Consider the following 21087-nt stretch of genomic DNA (forward strand, 5'->3'; position numbering starts at 1 on the left):
TTATTAAGTACCCCCACAATACCTGATTATGGGTAGGGCTTAACTGGAAGTTTATGCGTCTTAGTATGGGTTCCCTCTAAACAAGCGTCATCGGGGTTACGCCGAAAGCTGCCTCTACAATAAAAGAAACGATATGATATGATGCGAAATGAGGTGAATGTCCGGCCCAAGCCCTGTGCAGTTCCCGAGTTGATGTAGTCTGGTCTTCACTGGGAGGCCAAGCTCATGGGGAGAGGTGCTCATACTAGGATTTGTAAATGAAAGGTTATGGTTGATGATCCGCGTACTGTGTTATGATGATTCGGGGTAATCCCGACGGATGAAATCAAATGTTGTAGCACAAGTGTGCAACCTCTGCAGAGTGTAAACCTATTCAAATAGCCGTGTCCACGGTTACGGACGGTTGGAAAGGCCATACAGTTTCGATGTCATATCTTTGAAAATGATGTTGAAAAAGATGATGGTGAAATGACTTGTGGTGAATTGAATTGAAATCACCACTTGAATGGTGGGAATGACACTAATGTTCCCACTTGAGTTAGTTAGCACTTGAATAAGCTTTTCTCAAACTTTGTGAACTAAAACTAGCTTTATGCAAATAAACTAGAGCTTAGCAAACCATACTAGAAATGTCTAACACTTACCTTAGTATTAGTTTGCGAGTACTCAACGTACTCACGGCTTTGTCCCTGGCTATTCAAATGGCCAGAGTATGAAGATGACCAAGGAGATGACCAGCAGGACGCCTACGACAACTAAGCGCCTTCCGATGTCAAGCGTTGGCCTGTGGACTAGAGAGTCCTTGTATCTTACGCTTCCGCTATGTTGAACTATGAACTTGTGTTTGTTCGTTGATCAATAGATCAACTATTCATGTAATATGGATCATGTGATTCCAATTTGTAAGACTTATGGTTTGTAATGAATGATGACTGTGATACTTAACTATTATGCCTCGCAACAACAATATTCCTGGGATTGCGATGTATGACATAATAGGCATTCGGACTTAAAAATCCGGGTGTTGACAAGTTGGTATCAGAGCCATTGTTTGACCTTAGAAGACCTTAGTTAGAATGGGCGTTCTGAAAAACTTAACTTTGAAATCAAATGCAAGAAACTATTTGTGAAAATTTACTACATTCTTGTCTTTGAGACTTTGCCAAAATTTGATGAATCATGTTCTATCTTATTTGAATCAACGTAAAACTTTGCCACACTTTGCACTCTCTAACTTACTCATCCAATTCTCTTTCAGATGGCGCTGAATGAAGCCATCAACACCAAGTTTTACCAGCTTGGGAACGGAGGAAGCTTGATCTTCGAGCACGACCTCAACACCCTCTCTGACTTCCTTGGGCGCCCACACCCGGAGTTTCATGGGGTTCAGCTGGACGACACGCCCGGAGGAGAGTTGCAGTGGGTGATCACTGCCGACTTGAGGGGCAAGATGGAGCCTCCCACTTCTGAGAGGATCCTCTTCTCCTTCCGCGAGAGCAAGCCGGCTCGACGGACTCGCACGTGGCCTACGGGAGGCACTTGCGTGCCTTCGTGGACGAACGTGGTGAGCATCCTCACCTCTCGCTACGCCCACCTTGTGAGGCGTGATGCCGCGGGAGTGCCCATGGAGCTGCAGCCGCACCCGGAGTTGAGGCACCATGCGCGAGCACCTGGACTTCATGCTCTACCAGACTCAGAGGGACCTCGACGCCACTCACGCTTACGCGAACCAGACCCATGTTCACATCACCGAGCAGGGTGAGGCGATCAAGCTACTCAACAACGACCGCAAGAGCCTTCGCCAGCAGCGTGCCAAGAAGGACGCTACGATTCGTCGCCTTCGCGCCCGGATCGCGTCACTTGAGGCCACTGTCAAGGCCCAGGAGGATCGGATTCGTCAGCTGGAGGATGACGATGGAGGCATCGATATTCGGGGAGGAGACGCCTTCCGAGCGACGACAACGACTTTGAGGAGGACGAGAACACCGAGGAGGAGGACTACGAGTTCCTGGAGGCAGGACCCGACGACTACGTCCCGATCGATGTCGACGATGAGGAGTAGTTGCACTAGTTCACTTATAGTAGGTGTGAGTTGTATCCCGTCCCTTGTATCGTAGCATGAGAATGGTTCTTAAAACCATTGGAGTATGTGTGTAGCTTGTATTATGTGTTGCATGAATGAATGAATGTTAGGTTTGTCATGAAAAGATTACAAGTTTTCAAATTGTTTTCAAACTTAACCAAAATGAACCATAGAATGTTCCCTCTTATCTCATAATCTTCTACATCTTCAGATGGCCCCTCCGAACCGCACCAACGACGCGATGCTGCAACTTCTGCAAACCATGCTTGCAGACCGGGAAACCGAAAGAGCCGAACGCCAAGCCAACCTCATCGCCTTGCGTAACATCGCCAACCAAGGCCATGGAAATCATGACCACCCCGGATCCAAGCTCAAGAACTTCCAAAACACCAACCCTCCGGTGTTTAGCAAGACCGAGGAGCCCCTCGACGCCGACGATTGGCTCCAGACTATGGAGAACAATCTTGAGGTAGCCGGAGTAGAAGCCAACGAGAAGGTTTTGTTCGCCACTCACTATCTCGCTGGACCAGCCCGCGCTTGGTGGACAAGCACCCGTGCCATGAACGGGGGTCAATTCATGACTTGGGAGGATTTCAAACTCAAGTTCAGCAAGTACCATGTACCCCCGGGTCTTATCAAGAAGATGAGGGATGAATTCCGTGAGCTGAAACAAGGTCGCATGACGGTGGTTGAATACCGCGACAAGTTTCTCACTTTGTCAAGGTATGCCCCTGATGAGACCGACACCGTTGAGAAGAGGAAGGAGAGATTCCTGAACGGACTGCATGATGAGATGCAGACTGTCCTCGTCAACATCCCCTTCGCCGACCTCGAAGCCCTTGTTGACTCCGCCATCCAGATGGAGGGCAAGTTAAACCAAGCTAATGAGAACCGCAAGCGCCGCATGGCCAATCAGAGTGGATCAAGCCACCCCCAGAAGTTTCGCCCTAGCTCAAGCGGAGGTTTCACTCCGAGAAACAACAAACCACAGATGCAGAACCCCCGCCCCGGTTATCAGAACCGGAGTGGAGGAAACTCCAAGCCAGGAGGCTACAACAACAACTACAACAACAACAACTACAACCGCGCTCCACCCCGAGCCCCTAACAACAACAACACCAACACCAACACCGCTCCCAGAACCGGAAGCAATGCCGTCCCCGTTGCGAACAAGCAGGACAAGACCACTATCACTTGTTATGAGTGTGGTGTAGTGGGGCACTACTCCAACGAGTGTCCTAAGCGTCTTGCCAAGCTCGCCGGCAACACCGCTGCACCTGCTCAGCAGCAACGCCGTGTCTCCACCGGCAAGAAGTTCGCCCCCAACAACCCCAACAACCGCAACGGCCGCCTCTACCACATGAACGCCGAAGAAGCCCGGGAAGCACCGGATGTTGTGCTCGGGTATGTTTTCCGTCAACCACATCCCTGCTAGAGTGTTGTTTGATTCCGGAGCATCTCATTCCTTTGTCACCGAAGACTTTGCATCAACAAGTAAAATTCAACCCCTCAGTTTGAAGCATGTTATGATAGTCCAAATCCCCGGATCAACCACCAAAGCCAGAAAATTTTGCAAAAATGTGCCAATCAAAATCCATGATGTAGATTTCTTTGCAAATCTAATCATACTTGGAACCAAAGGTTTGGAAGTTGTCCTAGGAATGGACTGGATGTCCAAACACAATGGATTGATAGACTGTGCCAAGAAAGCCATAACCATGACTAACAGCACCGGTATAGTAGTTGAGCACGTCTCTGAGAAACTACCCAGAAAATTCACATCGCAACCAAAGGGTATCCAAGCCAACTCGGATCAAATCAGGGTCGTTTGTCGCTACCCCGATGTGTTTCCGGATGATCTACCCGGTATGCCCCGGATCGGGATATCGAGTTTATCATCGAGTTAATCCCGGAACTCGGACCCATAGCCCGAGAGAGCCTACAGACATGAACGCAAGCCGAGCTTGTGGAGCTGAAGAAGCAAATAGATGACATGCTCGCCAAAGGTTTGATTAGACCAAGTGCATCCCCTCGGAGATCCCCCGTCTTGTTTGTCGACAAGAAGGATGGTGCAAATCGTTTATGCACGGACTATCGTAAGCTTAACGATGTCACCATCAAAAACAAATACCCCCTACCCAAGATCGAAGACTTGTTTGACCAACTCACCGGATCCCGAGTTTTCTCCAAGATTGACCTTAGAACTGGATACCACCAACTAAAGATTCGAGCCACCGACTTTCCAAAAACTGCCTTTACCACTAGATATGGGTTGTATGAGTACAACGTCATGTCGTTTGGACTGACCAATGCCCCCGCTTATTTCATGAATCTCATGAATAAGATCTTCATGAACTTTTTGGACAAGTTTGTCGTTGTGTTCATCGACGACATCCTCGTCTACTCCAAGTCCGAAGAGGAACATGAACAAGCATTTGGAGATTGTCCTAGAAACCCTTAGACAGCACAAGTTGTATGCCAAGTTTAGCAAGTGCGAGTTTTGGCTGGAAGAAGTTGGATTCCTCGGACACATCTTGTCCGCAGGAGGAATTGCCGTAGATCCCGCCAAAATCAAAACTGATATGGAATGGCAAGCCCCAACCACACAAACCGAGGTCCGCGCTTTTCTTGGATTAGCTGGATACTACCGCAGATTCGTAGAAGGTTTTTCGAGCATCGCTCGACCAATGACCCAACTGCTAAAAAAGGACAGAAAGTTTGAGTGGACCGACAAATGCGAAGAGAGCTTTCAACAACTCAAGAGTAGACTGATAACAGCCCCAATCCTGATCATGCCAGATATCGCAAAGCCCTTTGATGTATATTGCGACGCCTCCAAGACTGGACTTGGATGCGTACTTATGCAAGAAGGCAAGGTTGTATCCTACCTTTCAAGACAACTCAAGCAACATGAACAGAACTACCCAACCCATGACCTCGAGCTTGCAGCTGTGGTCTTAGCCTTGAAGTCCCGGAGAAGACCGAAGTGTTCAAGAACATCGATCACCGATCGGTGGATATCAACAAGGATCTGACTTACCGCGAAGTGCCGATTCGGATCCTAGAAGAAGCCTACTGAACCACCCGCACCCGAAGCATCAAGTTTCTGAAGATCCAATGGAGCAATCATACCGAGGATGAAGCCACATGGGAACGCGAAGACTTCATGAAGAAGGAGTACCCAGATCTCTTTAGTACCTAACTTTCTTTTCGATCTCAGGACGAGATCTTTTGTAAGGGGAAGGGTTTGTAACACCCCAAATTTCAATAAAAATAAAGTTAGAGAATTCCGGAAAGCAAAATTTCAAACCAACAAAAACTTTTTAATTTGCATATAGTACCATGCATAGGACTTGTGCATTTGTTTGATATGCCATGATGATTGCTTTTACTTGTATTTGATATGCTCTAAAACCCTAGTGTGATCATTTGAAGATCACCAACCAAATAAATCAAATAGGAAGAAATTCCATAAAATGCAAAACCCTAAAAACCCTCACATATGCCCTATGGCATTTTTATAAATTTTGACCCTAGACCTATTTGGTCTTCACCATTAGTTGAATAATGTTATTAAACACTTATTACAAATTTTGGAATCAAAGTTTCACATTTCAAATGAAATTCAAACACAATTCCCACTCACATATGATAATGGTCAAAACTGAAATTTATAGTCTGATCACCACTTTGAGCCCTTGCCATTCAATTTTCCCAAACCAATTCTTGCTAACTCTTCGCACCATTTCAAAGTCAACATCAAGGTGAACAACTTTGATGAAGATCACCATGCCAAATTCATCTTTGATCATTAGCTATGCTCATCCAAAGTTGCAACATTTTAACAAGTGGAACAATCTCACACTTGTCAATTTTTGCAATTCTTTGAATTCAACAATTCCACCACCACCTCTACTCATCCCTGGTCAATTACAACTAATAACAACACTCACATTTCAAAAACTTTCACCTTTTGAATTAATTCAAATTTGGACAAATTTGCAATTTTCCAAATATGGCACTATTTGCACTATTTGCAAATAGTGAATCTACTCAACCTCATCTACCCTAACCTACCCCATTTGGTTGCCTGGTCCCCTTAAACCATAATTGATACATAGAGAGGCTAAGGAGAGGAGGAGAGCAACTAGGGCATGGCCATGCCGGCCATGTCCCCGAGCCCGACCACCTCCGCCTCTCTCCCTCCCTTCCCCAACCTGTCCACCGTGCCATAGCTCGCCACCTCGCTCCTCTACATCACCTAGCACAAGCCACGGTCGAGGAGGAGCTCGACACTGGCCAGACCAGCGCGCGCCCATGGCGGCCAGCATGCCGTGGACGTCGCACGAGAGCGCGCCCTGGACACGCGCCGCGCCACAACCTCGAGCACGCCCTGGTCCCTCCCTCGACAGGTTGAGCACCGCCGTGACACCTCAGCCCCGCCAGACACTCGCCCAGCACCAACCCGTGACCACCGGCGCCGGAGACGACGACCTGTTCCCATAAACGCCGCGGCCGTCGTGGAAGCAATGCGACCCAACCAAGCCTCACCCGACCGTGTTGTCGCCGCCAAACGCATCGCCTGGACACGTAGAGCACTGCCGCGCCCTCGCCTAGCTCGACCGCTCGCCGGAGACGCCGCGAGCATGTCGACCACCTCACTGCCCTGCAACCCTCTCTCGATTCTATAAATAGGAGGTTCCCTGGAAGCAACTGAGCACACCACCTCACTCCCCATCCTTCACCACTTCTCCTCGCACCGTTAGCCACCTCGATCGTCGCCGGAGCAAGGCCAATTGCAAGATCGGAGCCGCGGAAGCCCTGGAGCAATCGCCATTGATCCAGGCCACCTCGAGCTCCGCCACTGCCACCAGCTGCTTCGCCGTCGTCCACATCTACCTCGCGCACACTGCCATACCTTGCTGGAGCCGCGGTGAGCTCTCCCACCCCCTACCCTCGCCGCCAGACCCTCTGCCTCTCGCCGGAGAAGACGATGCCCTGGCGCCGTTCGATCCCGTTCTAATCCAACGCACCACACGTCCCCATACCGTTTCGGGTTTAAACGCCCACTGACGGGTGGCCCCCCCTGTCATCAGGCCCGCGCACATTGGATGCGTTGCTGGGCCGTTTTCCCTTTTTCAAACCATTTCGGCCCAGTTTCGTTTCCCGCCGGCCCTTTTAATTCAAACTTAGTTTAATTAATTCAAATGAATTTCAATACTGCCCAAACTTTGAAATTCAATAGTTTCAAATTGGCTAAACCAAATTTAGTGAATTTTATGTTGTTGGAAAGCCACTGAAATTCTCTACAAAATGCCATTGGCCTCATGGCCAGATTCTTTGTAGAATTAATGTGATGAAAATAACAAGACAGGGACTTTTCCCTATTCAAATAATTCTTAAAAATCAACCAAAATAGATATTAAGTTAATTCCAACTCTAATAGCTCACATTTGACTTACACTAATTGTTTATGCAATAAAATGGTGGGGTCACTTTACATGATCATGCCCTAGTTTAATTAATGGATGATATGGCTAGTTTAACTAGTTGATATTGTCCAAAACTATTAAAGTTAAATTTTTTGAAGTCTTATACTTCATTTAAACTTGTCTCACATGAATTCATGGGATGTTTGGACCCCTGGTTCCAAACTCTCTTATATGAATTACTTGAGATTTAAATCAAATGTAGTGTTATTTAAATAGTATGAGGTGATCCACCTCATTTAAGTCATTTTCACAAATGATGATGATGAACATTTGACTTAGGTCAATATGAGTTCATCCATGATTGTTTGAGAAATTAAATCTTAAGAAGATTTCAATGAGAGGAAATTATTTCTCAAGAACCCTATGGAAACTAGCATTTTACATATGAAATACAAAGAAGTGAATTCTTTTTAAACCCCACAACCCATGCACCCTAGTTAATTTATTTTGTGTGCATAGACTAGTTTGTGTGTTATATGTGATGTATGGAATAGCCATTGAATTAGTGAGTAATTATACTCGTATTCAAATTTAGATGGTAGCACCGGAGAGTACGCCGAAGAAGAAGGTTGCTACCAAGAGGAGGAGGAGGAACAGTTTGAGAACTACCAAGGCAAGCTAATATTCTTGCAAAGTGCAAAGCCCCTTGGGGCAAGGCACCATGTTTCTTCCCTTTTCTTATATGAACCCATCCCAAGTTTTTTACTTTACAAGTCTTTACTTGTTTTCTAAATGAGTTACTTTTATAGTTAACTTTGGTCAAAGTACAAGATGATTACTAGAGTAGTGAGTTAGTCTTCTCCAAGCAAAGCAAGTTAGCACCCCTCATGAATTAGAGCTAGTGCTAATGAATTAAAACTTGACTACTCTAGATGGGAACAATGTGAATTTGAAGGATTTTTGAAACCTTGGAATGAAGATGCATTCCATTGAATGATTTTTGAAGGTGAATATGATCAAGAGAAGATGGTGATTTTTGATAAACAATGATGTTGGTTTGAATGCGATACCTTTCCAATTATTAAGTACCCCACAATACCTGATTATGGGTAGGGCTTAACTGGAAGTTTATGCGTCTTAGTATGGGTTCCCTCTAAACAAGCGTCATCGGGGTTACGCCGAAAGCTGCCTCTACAACAAAAGAAATGATATGATATGATGCGAAATGAGGTGAATGTCCGGCCCAAGCCTCGTGCAGTTCCCAGTGCTGATCGTCTGTCTTCACCGGGAGGCCAAGCTCATGGGGAGAGGTGCTCATACTAGGATTTGTAAGTGAAAGGTTATGGTTGATGATCCGCGTGCTGTGTTACGATGATTCGGGGTAATCCCGACGGATGAAATCAAATGTTGTGGCACAAGTGTGCAACCTCTGCAGAGTGTAAACCTATTCGAATAGCCGCGTCCACGGTTACGGACGGTTGGAAAGGCCATACAGTTTCCGATGTCATATCTTTGAAAATGATGTTGAAAAAGATGATGGTGAAATGACTTGTGGTGAATTGAATTGAAATCACCACTTGAATGGTGGGAATGACACTAATGTTCCCACTTGAGTTAGTTAGCACTTGAATAAGCTTTTCTCAAACTTTGTGAACTAAAACTAGCTTTATGCAAATAAACTAGAGCTTAGCAAACCATACTAGAAATGTCTAGCACTTACCTTAATATTAGTTTGCGAGTACGCAACGTACTCACGGCTTTGTCCCTGGCTATTCAAATGGCCAGAGTATGAAGATGACCAAGGAGATGACCAGCAGGACGCCTACGACAACTAAGCGCCTTCCGACGTCAAGCGTTGGCCTGTGGACTAGAGAGTCCTTGTATCTTACGCTTCCGCTATGTTGAACTATGAACTTGTGTTTGTTCGTTGATCAATAGATCAACTATTCGTGTAATATGGATCATGTGATTCCAATTTGTAAGACTTATGGTTTGTAATGAATGATGACTGTGATACTTAACTATTATGCCTCGCAACAACAATATTCCTGGGATTGCGATGTATGACATAATAGGCATTCAGACTTAAAAATCCGGGTGTTGACAATAAACTAGTACATCAAAACTTACATAAAAGACATATTACAAGCATTATAAGACTATACATCGTCTTCCTTGTTGTTCAAACATCTCACTAGAAAATATCTAGACTCTAGAGAAACCACTCATGCAATCCAAATTTTAACAAGCTCTATGTATTTCTTCACTAATAGGTGCAAAGTATATGATGCAAGAGCTTAAACAAGAGCACAACAATTTCCAAGTATCAAGTTATTCAAGACATCATACCAATTACTACATGTAGCATTTTCCGTTTCCAACCATATAACAATTAACGAAGCAGTTTCAACCTTCGCCATGAACATTAAAAGCTAAGAACACATGTGTTCATATGAACCAGCGGGGCGTGTCTCTCTCCCACACAAGTATTTATTCAAACAAAAACAAAAACAAGAAACATACAAACGCTTCAAGCAAAGCACATAAGATGTGACCGAATAAAAATATAGTTTCAGGGGAGGAACCTGATAATTTGTCGATGAAGAAGGGGATGCCTTGGGCATCCCCAAGCTTAGACGCTTGAGTCTTCTTGATATATGCAGGGGTGAACCACCGGGGCATCCCCAATCTTAGACGTTTCATTCTTCTTGATCGTAGTATATCATCCTCCTCTCTTGACCCTTGAAAACTTCCTTCACACCAAACTCGAAACAAACTCATTAGATGGTTAGTGCATAATCAAAAAAATTCACATGTTCAGAGGTGACACAATCATTCTTAATACTTCTGGACATTGCCCGAAGCTACTGGAAGTTAATGGAACAAAGAAATCCATCCCACATAGCAAAAGAGGCAATGCGAAATAAAAGTCAGAATCTGTCAAAACAGAACAGTCCGTAAAGACGAATTTTATTGAGGCACCAGACTTGCTCAAATGAAAATGCTCAAATTGAATGAAAGTTGCGTACATATCTGAGGATCACTCACGTAAATTGGAATAATTTTATGAGTTACCTACAGAGAATTTTGCCCAGATTCGTGACAGCAAAGAAATCTGTTTCTGCGCAGTAATCCAAATCTAGTATGAACTTTTCTATCAATGACTTTACTTGGCACAACAAAACACAAAACTAAGATAAGGAGAGGTTGCTACAGTAGTAAACAACTTCCAAGACACAAAATAAAAACAAAGTACTGTAGCAAAATAACACATGGGTTATCTCCCAAGAAGTTCTTTCTTTATAGCCATTAAGATGGGCTCAGCGAGTTTTAATGATGCACTCGCAAGAAATAATATTTGAAGCAAAAGAGAGCATCAAGAGGAAAATTCAAAACACATTTAAGTCTAACATGCTTCCTATGCATAGGAATCTTGTAAATAAACAAGTTCATGAAGAGTAAAGCGACAAGCATAGGAAGATAAAACAAGTGTAGCTTCAAAAATTTAAGCACATAGAGAGGCATTTTAGTAACATGAAAATTTCTACAACCATATTTTCCTCTCTCATAATAACTTTCAGTAGCAACATGAGCAAACTCAACAATATAACTATCACATAAAGCATTCTTATCATGAGTCTCATGCATAAAATTATTACTCTCCACATAAGCATAATCAATTTTATTAGTTGTAGTGGGAGCAAATTCAACAAAGTAGCTATCATTATTATTATTCTCATCAAGTGTAGGAGGCATATTGTAATCATAATCAAATTTATCCTCCATGACAAGCGGTACTAAAAGACCAATATCATTATAATCATCATAAATAGGAGGTAAAGTATCATCAAAGTAAATTTTCTCCTCAATGCTTGGGGGACTAAAAATATCATGCTTATCAAAACCAGCCTCCCCAAGCTTAGAATTTTCCGTAGCATTAGCAACAATAGTGTTCAAAGCATTCATATCAATAACATTCCCATTAGCATGCATATAAAGTTCCATGGGTTTTTTAATTTTCTCTTCAAACACATCATGTCCTAATTCAAGATAAAGTTCATAAAGATCTCTCATATTTTTGTTGTTTTCCATTATGCCTAACTAGTGTAAACAAGAAACAAAAAGTTGCAATTGCAGAATCTAAAGGAAATAGCTTCGAGTACTTACGGCGCCGGAAAATAGCTTAGTAGCCGAGATCCGGAGTGTGAGTACCTTTTACCTTTCCTCCCCGGCAATGGCGCCAGAAAATAGCTTGATGTCTACGCCCCCTCCTTTTCCTGTAGACAGTGTTGGGCCTCCAAGAGCAGAGGTTTGTAGAACAGCGGCAAGTTTTCCCTTAAGTGGATCACCCAAGGTTTATCGAACTCAGGGAGGAAGAGGTCAAAGATATCCCTCTCATGCAACCCTGCAACCACAAAGCAAGAAGTCTCTTGTGTCCCCAACACACCTAATAGGTGCACTAGTTCAGCGAAGAGATAGTGAAATACAGGTGGTATAAATAAGTATGAGCAGTAGCAACGGCACCGAGAAAAGTGCTTTGCCCGGGACAGTAAACAAGCGTAGTAACGCAGCGGTAGTAACGCAGTAGAACGAGTAAACAAGCGGCGATAGCGATATTTAGGAACAAGGCCTAGGGATCAGACTTTCACTAGTGGACACTCTCAACATTGATCACATAACAGAATAGATAAATGCATACTCTACACTCTTGTTGGATGATGAACACCATTGCGTAGGATTACACGAACCCTCAATGCCGGAGTTAACAAGCTCCACAATTCAATGTTCATATTTAAATAACCTTAGAGTGCATGAAAGATCAATACTACTAAACCAAGTACTAACATAGCGTGCACACTGTCACCTTCACACTATGTAGGAGGAATAGATCACATCAATACCATCATAGCAATAGTTAACTTCACAATCTACAAGAGATCATGATAATAGCATACGCCAAGTACTAACACGGATGCACACACTGTCACCATTACACCGTGCAGGAGGAATAAAACTACTTTAATAACATCACTAGAGTAGCACATAGATGAATAGTGATACAAAACTCATATGAATCTCAATCATGTAAAGCAGCTCATGAGATTATTGTATTGAGGTACATGGGAGAGAGATGAACCACATAGCTACCGGTACGAGCCCCGAGCCTCCATGGAGAACTACTCCTCCTCATGGGAGACAGCAGGCGTTGATGAAGATGGCGGTGGAGATGGCAGCGGTGTCGATGGAGAAGCCTTCCGGTGGCACTTCCCCGTCCCGGCGGCGTGCCGGAACGGAGACTCCTGTCCCCGGATCTTGGCTTCGCGATGGCGGCGGCTCGGGAAGGTTTCGTGGGTTTCGTCGAACGTATCGGGGTTTTCGCGACGGAGGCTTTAAATAGGCGGAAGGGCAAGGTCGGTGGACTTCGAGGGGCCCACACTATAGGGGCGCGGCCCCCTTGGCCGTGCCGGCCTAGGGTTTGGTGGCCCTCGTGCCCCCTCTCGGCGGTTCTCGTGTGTTACGGATGCTTCGGGCAAAATAGGAACCTGGGCGTTGATTTCGTCCGATTCGAGAATATTTCTTTACTAGGATTTACGAAACCAAAAACAGCAGAAAACAGCAATCGACACTTCGGCATCTTGTTAATAGGTTAGTTCCAGAAAATGCACGAATATGACATAAAGTGTGCATAAAACATGTAGATATCATCAATAATGTGGCATGGAACATAAGAAATTATCGATACGTCGGAGACGTATCATTGAGTCCACAACATCCTACTTGGACATGCTCAACGATTTCGCGGTGAATTTGGACGCCGGTATCGGTGCATTCGATGGGGAGTGCAACGTTGAAGACTTTGATGACGAGGAGGAGGATGAGGGTGACGAGGAGGAGGTGGAGGTGGTTGAGGTTGATCCGGCTGCCGCCGGTTCTTCGTCGACGCCGAAGCCACGCACGACGAACTACAGCGAGATCGAAGACGCCATCTTGGTCCGTGCTTGGAGCAAGGTGGGGATGGATGCGTGCACCGGAGTGGACCAAGGCGGCAAGCGCTATTGGCAGCGCATTGAGGATCAGTACCACCAGCTGAAGTCTCGCACGAAGAGCATGGCGGACAGATCCTACCGCTCCCTTGAAGGCCGATGGAACATCATCAAGCCGGCTTGTTCTCGTTGGAGTGCTGCCATGGATCAAGTGGCCGACAACCCTCCTAGTGGATGCGTGCCGGAGGACTATGTAAGTTTTCCTTGTGTTGATGATGTGGAAACATCACAAGCTATCCATATTGTGTTGATGATGTGGAAACATCTCCTCATACTATTGTTGTGCAGCCCAAGTATGCTCAACAACGGTACAAGGACATGGCCGGCTCAAAGAACAAGGAATTTCAATTTCAACATTGCTTTTCCATCCTTCAACATCTTCCTAAATGGAAGTTGCGGGACAACGAGCCAAAGTGCAAGAAGGAGGCACTTCTCACCATGGATGATGAAGCAGAGGACATGAGTGGGAGAAACACCGGCAAGCCCGAGGGCAACAAGAAGGCCAAGGAGAGGGTCAAGGTAGAACTTGAAGCAGCTAGCTTCCGGGAGAAGTTGGATCAACTCATGAAGTCCAAGGAAGCATTGACGATGAAGACGTTGGAGACGAAGCTCCTCATCACCGACAAGAAGAGTAAGGTGAAGCTTGCCAAGATGCAAGCAAGGAGGGAAGATGCCAAGTTGAAGGCCGAGCTTGACATGAAGATGATCGCAGCCAAAGAAGCCAAGGCCATGAAGGAGCTCTTGGCCGAGGAGAGGGAAATCATGATGATGCGCACTGACGGCATGGACGAGGATCAGCTGGCATGGTGGAACGAGACCAAGGCGGACATCATTGCGAGGAAGAAGGCTGCGCGTCAAGCTCGTGATCAAGGTGAGTCTCCGGTGAGCGGTGGCGCCGGTGGCGATGGATCCCTTGATGGTTGATCACATTTGGGAACTTCCGTGGCTTGAACATTGCGTATGATCGCGTTGTGATGTTAAAACTATGAATTATGCATCACATATTTTGGATGTGCTATGTTTGATGCGAAATTGTTGTGCAAATTTGCTGCCTAAAACCCTGTTTTGAGGGGCGGGAAACTCGGACGAGCTAGCAGAACCCGTATCCCCACCCCGTAAAACAGAATATTCTGTTTTACAGGGTGGGGATACGGGTTCTGCTAGCTCGTCCGAGTTTTCGGCCGGTGAAAACCGGATACAGGGCCGTCTACTCGGGTTTTACGGGGCGAAAAAATACGGGGCCTGTTAGACATGCTCTAAGAAAGAGGATGGTGTGGTCCAGGAATAAAGCGGAGGGAAAGGGGAGGCTCACGCGGGAAGGAGGAGGTGTGAACGGGCGTCGAGAGCGACGGGTGGGATGAGCACGAGCGTCTCGTGCTCTCTCGATGTGAAGGGGAAGGAGAGTACTGCAAAGGGGTATCGGACCGGAGGTGGAAAGAAAAGGGATTGGGCCAAAGGAGAAGGAATGGGCCGCCGGGAGGGAAAGAAGTTGGGCCACCGGGCTGCTGAGGTGGATAGAAGAGATGGAAAAAATGGGCTTGAACAGAGAGGAGGGCCCAGGATAGAGGTTAGGGTTTTGTTGAAATAGAAAAAAAGGGACAAGGGAGGTTTATTATAGAAACCATACGAGAAGGGGGAAAATAGCTAGAGTTTATAAAATAATTTTATTTTATTAGATAAAACATGGATGATATGATGCATGATGCAAAAAAAATAAAAGAACAAGCAAATCTAATATGGGGATTTTTCTGGGTCGCTACAATCGACACCACTAACAAGGAATCTCGCCCCGAGATTCCACGTCTACCTAAGGGGGAGTTGGTTAAACTACCGAGTCTTCTTGTACCATGTTGACAATCACCCGACCTCAGCGTGGAACCTTCTTCTGGCGAGGTATTGACCTTCTCGACACCACTAACAAGAGTTGATGCTCCGTTGATGATGATGTATTTGTGGCAGAATTCTTCGAAAATCGAACCTACTAGGTTAAGGCAAAGATCGTCCAACCCACGTGGAAACCTAAGTCTCGGGAAAACTCAGATAAGAGAGAAGACTCAAAACTCGCATAGGTAAGAGGAGAAAGAATAGAGGTAAGGAGAAAAATGCAGAGCTAATCAGATCTGTCCAACGAATTTCGAAAATAGGTTTTGGCACTCTAAACTCAACGACCGTTGGCAAGGTTATCCTACAGGCTGGACTAGTGGGGTATCGTCAACCTGATGCTCTGATACCAACTTGTGACGCCCCAAAACCGGTACCATGAGGATCCCAGCGAATCCGCCGAAATCCGCACGATATCGATTTTAGGAGACGCACCACCAAGCGCCTCGTACACGCCGAAGCATGCACGCGATGCGGGTGGAATCAATCACGAGAGGTAACATTACAACAGGATTACAATAGAGCCCACAAGATACAGATATATTACAACAACAACTCCAACGAGTCAAGATACAAGTAGATACATACAAAGATCCAAATCATACAAAAGATCAAATACATCCGAGTACGGACAAGATACAAATTTGGACTAAGAGTCCTGAAGATAAACGATGGCGTCCATAACCCTGCCCAGGCCAAGCCGGAAGGGTAACCTTGCTAGCGTCGTCTTCATCGTACCGATCTTCATACCTGCCCGGTTATATCCCGTAGAAGCAGCAATAAGTACGGGTTCGTACTTAACAAGACTTCAAGACGTATAAGCATTCGTCAACCAGTCATCCTTTGTACTTGAGGCATGCAGGGGACTTAGAGGACGCAAGAGGAACATCATAGGCAATATGGTGGAGTTAAGCGGCAGCGCGCAAGCACTAAAAACCTATAGAGACACTCTACAACAGTCGTCTATAAGAGAAGGTGAGAGAGCGTAACTAACAATTCTATACTCTGCAAACATAACACAACCGATGCGTTCCCCCCTCGAAAGGAAGTACTTACAAGGGCACTCACACGATTAACAAGTTTTAATCATTTATTGTTGAAGTTGTACTAACTTACTACGCAAGTTATTATTAATAAACAACAGGTGTAAGTTGTCTATGGTCGAGTCATACAGCTCCAAGTCGTCCATAACCGCGGACATGGCTTATCGATAAGATTTAACCCTGCAGGGGTGCCCAAATGTGCCCACACGCACGATCGACCCACTTGCGACAGGTGGATATCACGACTCGCACTCTCCTTCACGACAACAATGTCCAGGAAGCCACCTAACCAAGTTGAACCCGTATCGAAGTCCGGCCGTATCTCCGAAGCGGACTTAGCTATGTGTGTCAACGTGCTAGGTGGTTTAAACACACACTGGGGCGATAAACCACTTCGCAGAGGCTCCACGACCTATACGTGCATACCAGAAACAAGGGATACAAGGCACCCAGGGGCTTCCCAAAGTAAATAAGTAACAAGCTGGCATGCACGCAACAACAAATGGTAAAACATATAAACTAGTTGTGGCCACTGGACAAAGCTGTAGATTCCGGCAGTGGTCGAGGGGAGACCCAGAAACATACCCACGTGTGGTTAGAGCGCTCAGTCTCGGAACAGATAACAAGAACTCGGGGTCCTAAGCTTTAAAGAAACACAAGTGAGCCGTCACAAAACGATCAGCTGACCCACCGATGCCTCCGCTAACAACTATTAACAAGTAACCATGATACCCTCAACAGATATATCCATAAACCATGTGTCATGATCTCCAAACAGATAACCCGATAAGATAGCAAAAACGGTAACGAGATAAAACAGCACTAGCATGCACTACGACTCGCAAGGCAGACCCGATAACCAAACAATAGCTGTAGGTGGTTGGTGGAGGCAATATAGGCTGTTTGAGGTAACAAGTGGAAGGGACACGTGACAAGAACGCAACTCAAGGATAGCATAAGGGAGAAGGCAAAATAAAATAGGTGAGCGACTTCTGCAGGGGCAGGAGTATAGGGGAAATGCTTGCCTGTTAAAGCTTGCCGAGGGACATCCGGAGAACTTGTCGTATCTCACCACACCACTTTGTGATCCTATCCGGGAAGAAGCAAATGCTGGAACACACACAACGTATGCAACTCTTACTACTACGGATAAACAAGATCCAGCATGATCAAGAGGATATGCATGACATGGCAACAATGATGCAATGCACTTATCCAATTTAAGCGGGATCGAAACCCCGGTCAAACAATTATTAGGTTTGAGTTGCATTTCTACCGACAAAGTTAAAGGTTGATTAGTATGGCACAACATGGCAGGGGTGAGCTACTTCAATATTAAACGGAGCGGGGAAACCTTAAGTGGATATCCGAAATACTCCGCATATATGTTAGGTGATCATGCATAACTACCACGTCGCGACATGATGCGAGATGCAAACAGGCATATAGATGGCATATTCATGTTCTTCATATTTTTCTGATCAATTTTCATATATAACACTTTTTATTTGGAGTTATAGTTTGAAAGATATGAAATGGACAAATTTGTAAAACAAATAAAAAGGCAAAAAGGGACTGGGCTGGATCTGAGAGTTGGCCTGCTACCTGGCCGGTGGGAGGAAAGGTCTGGCGCGCGTGGGCCAGCCCAGTTCTGGCCTGCGAGCGGCGACGGTTAGCTTCAGGCCGCGCGCGCGATGGGCTGCACCGGGAGGAACACGGATCGAGGCCCAAAAGCGGATCCGGGAGCGAGAAAAAGATTGGGGAGGGATTAATTTGCCTTCACTGGGAATTGAACATAAAACCAATTGACATATTAGCAAGGAACGGACCACTACAGTACACTGCAGTTCTTGTCGAGTTACTGTACACGTCACAAAGAATAGACAAAAGGTGAGGACGACCTTGTGCACTGCATCCATGGCGGAGGAGCAGGTCGGACATGGATCTAGCCACTCCGGCCAAACCAGGACGTTGGAGGGGTCGCGTTCGATGCGGAGCTTCGCGGGGATGCGAGATCTGATGGAGTTCAAGCCGGGGAAGCACTGGAGCATCGTCGGCGACGAGCTGCTGCGGAGAAAAATGGAGGTCACCGTCGGGGTGAACAAACCAGAGCGAGGAGGGTGACAGGGAAGGGGTCGGGGAGATGCGGTAGATCACCTAGAACGTGTAGAAGAGGTCGGAGGAACGGGGAATGTCGGTGGTGGCCGTAAACATCGCCGAGTGTGGCGGCCGGCGAGGAGAGTTGGCGACCTTGCGCTCCATAGGGTGGCTCCTCGCTCGATTCCTTTGGAGGGGATGACGAGGACGACGATGCGGATCCGCGGGTGGCTTCAGCTCGCCGAGGGACGGCCTGGAGAGGCGGCGCCATGGTGGTATATGGTTGTGCGCTTGGTAGCTCTTTGTCTCTGTTTCTTTTCGTGAGGGAGAAGAAAGCAGAGGGGGAAACGTAGCGAAGGATAATGGGTGGTTGAGAGGATAAGAAAGAGGATGGTGTGGTCCAGGAATAAAGCGGAGGGAAAGGGGAGGCTCACGCGGGAAGGAGGAGGTGTGAACGGGCGTCGAGAGCGACGGGAGGGATGAGCACGAGCGTCTCGTGCTCTCTCGATGTGAAGGGGAAGGAGAGTACTGCGAAGGGGTATCGGACCGGAGGTGGAAAGAAAGGGGATTGGGCCAAAGGAGAAGGAATGGGCCGCCGGGAGGGAAAGAAGTTGGGCCACCGGGCTGCTGAGGTGGATAGAAGAGATGGGAAAAAATGGGCTTGAACAGAGAGGAGGGCCCAGAATAGAGGTTAGGGTTTTGTTGAAATAGAAAAAAAGGGACAAGGGAGGTTTATTATAGAAACCATATGAGAAGGGGAAAAATAGCTAGAGTTTATAAAATAATTTTATTTTATTAGATAAAACATGAATGATATGATGCATGATGCAAAAAAATAAAAGAACAAGCAAATCTAATATGGGGATTTTTCTGGGTCGCTACAAGAACTTTCGATCTACCTGTAAGAAACCTGCATCGTTAGAAGAGCTGAGAGCGTATCGACAAAAGCAGGATGAATCAATGAGAAAGTATATCCAAAGGTGGAATATCATTAAAACCTCGGCAGAGAATATATCTGACGAGAGAGCGATAGATGCGTTTGTCGCAGGAATCCGACGAGGAGATTTTGTCGAGGACTTGGGGAGAACCAACCCAAAGACAGTATCAACATTGATGGAGATAGCAAACAGGTGGGCAGATGGAGAAGATGCTGTTCACAACAAACGGCATAGGTCACCAGAGGAGGACCGTGGTCGAAATTATCAAAATAGACGTCGATTTTCTCGGCAATTCTCGAATTACGATGCTCCTGGCCAAATCTCAGCTGGATTTCGAGCAAGCGCAGGAGGAAGCAATAGAGATGACTATCAAAGGAGCAACGAGCAGCGAGGCGACAATAGAGATGACTCCCGAAATAACAGGCAAAATAGTGGGCCAAGGTTCCAGAGACCTTTCGTGTCTCCCGAGGATATGATGAACGGGCCGTGTCGGATGCACTTCTATCTCGACAGCAATGTGAAGAGACAGTCAGGACACCTGCAGAAGGACTGTCGAAATTTTTAGGCAATGCTAAGGTATGCAGGGCAAGCCAATGCTCAGGCGACAAATAGAAACTCTCAAGGGCCCAGGAGTGAGATCCACTTGCCACCTCCTCCCGCAATTACAGACGAAAATCGACACCAGCTCAGAATAGCGGCAGCACCTCAACCACCACCTTACGTTGATCCCAATTCCAACGAAGCCGTCTCGATGATTCAGAAAGGCGGACCATCCAATAGAACTCAGAAAGTAATCTCGCGACAAGTGTTCATGGCAGAGAAGATGACTCCACCAACGATTGAGTACCTAAATTGGCAGGGCAAGACATTGGCTTCACAATAGCTGATCATCCACAGCAAGTTCCTCGACCAGGGTAGTCAGCACTTATCTTACCAGCAGTAATCGCAGGGTTTGACGTATCTCGAGTATTCATAGATGGAGGCAGCAGTCTAAACCTTATGTACGCATATACACTAAGGAAGATGAACATATCTCTAGCAAATCTGAAACCAACCGACACACGTTTTCATGGCATCACGCCAGAGAAGCCGAGTTATCCATTGGGGAAGATCAATCTCGATGTTCAGTTTGGGACCCGAGAGAACTACAGGATAGAAAGACTGGAGTTTGAAGTCATGGATTTCCCGTCATAGTATCACGCCTTGTTGGGACGACCAGCATATGCCAGGTTTATGGCGGTACCACATTACACATACTTGTTATGGAGGATGCTTGGACCTAAGGGACCAATCACAGTCAAAGGAAGCTTCGCGTTAGCCGATAAATGTGACAAGGATTTTCATCGACTATCAGAAACCTTCGGGATGCAAGCAGAATACATGGCGTCAAGGCTCACGACTGATTATGATGTGCTGCCAGATGTAGGAAGGCCTAACAAAGAATCAACCTTTAATACTGCGAAAAAATCCAAGGAGGTGCAGATTCACCCGACAGATCCGAAGAAGACGACGTCCATCGCGACAGACATGGACCTCGCATAGGAAAGCGCGCTCGTCGAGTTCCTCTGT

The sequence above is a fragment of the Lolium rigidum genome, chromosome 5 (genome assembly GCF_022539505.1).
Source record: "Lolium rigidum isolate FL_2022 chromosome 5, APGP_CSIRO_Lrig_0.1, whole genome shotgun sequence".
NCBI classification, from domain to species: Eukaryota; Viridiplantae; Streptophyta; class Magnoliopsida; order Poales; family Poaceae; genus Lolium; species Lolium rigidum.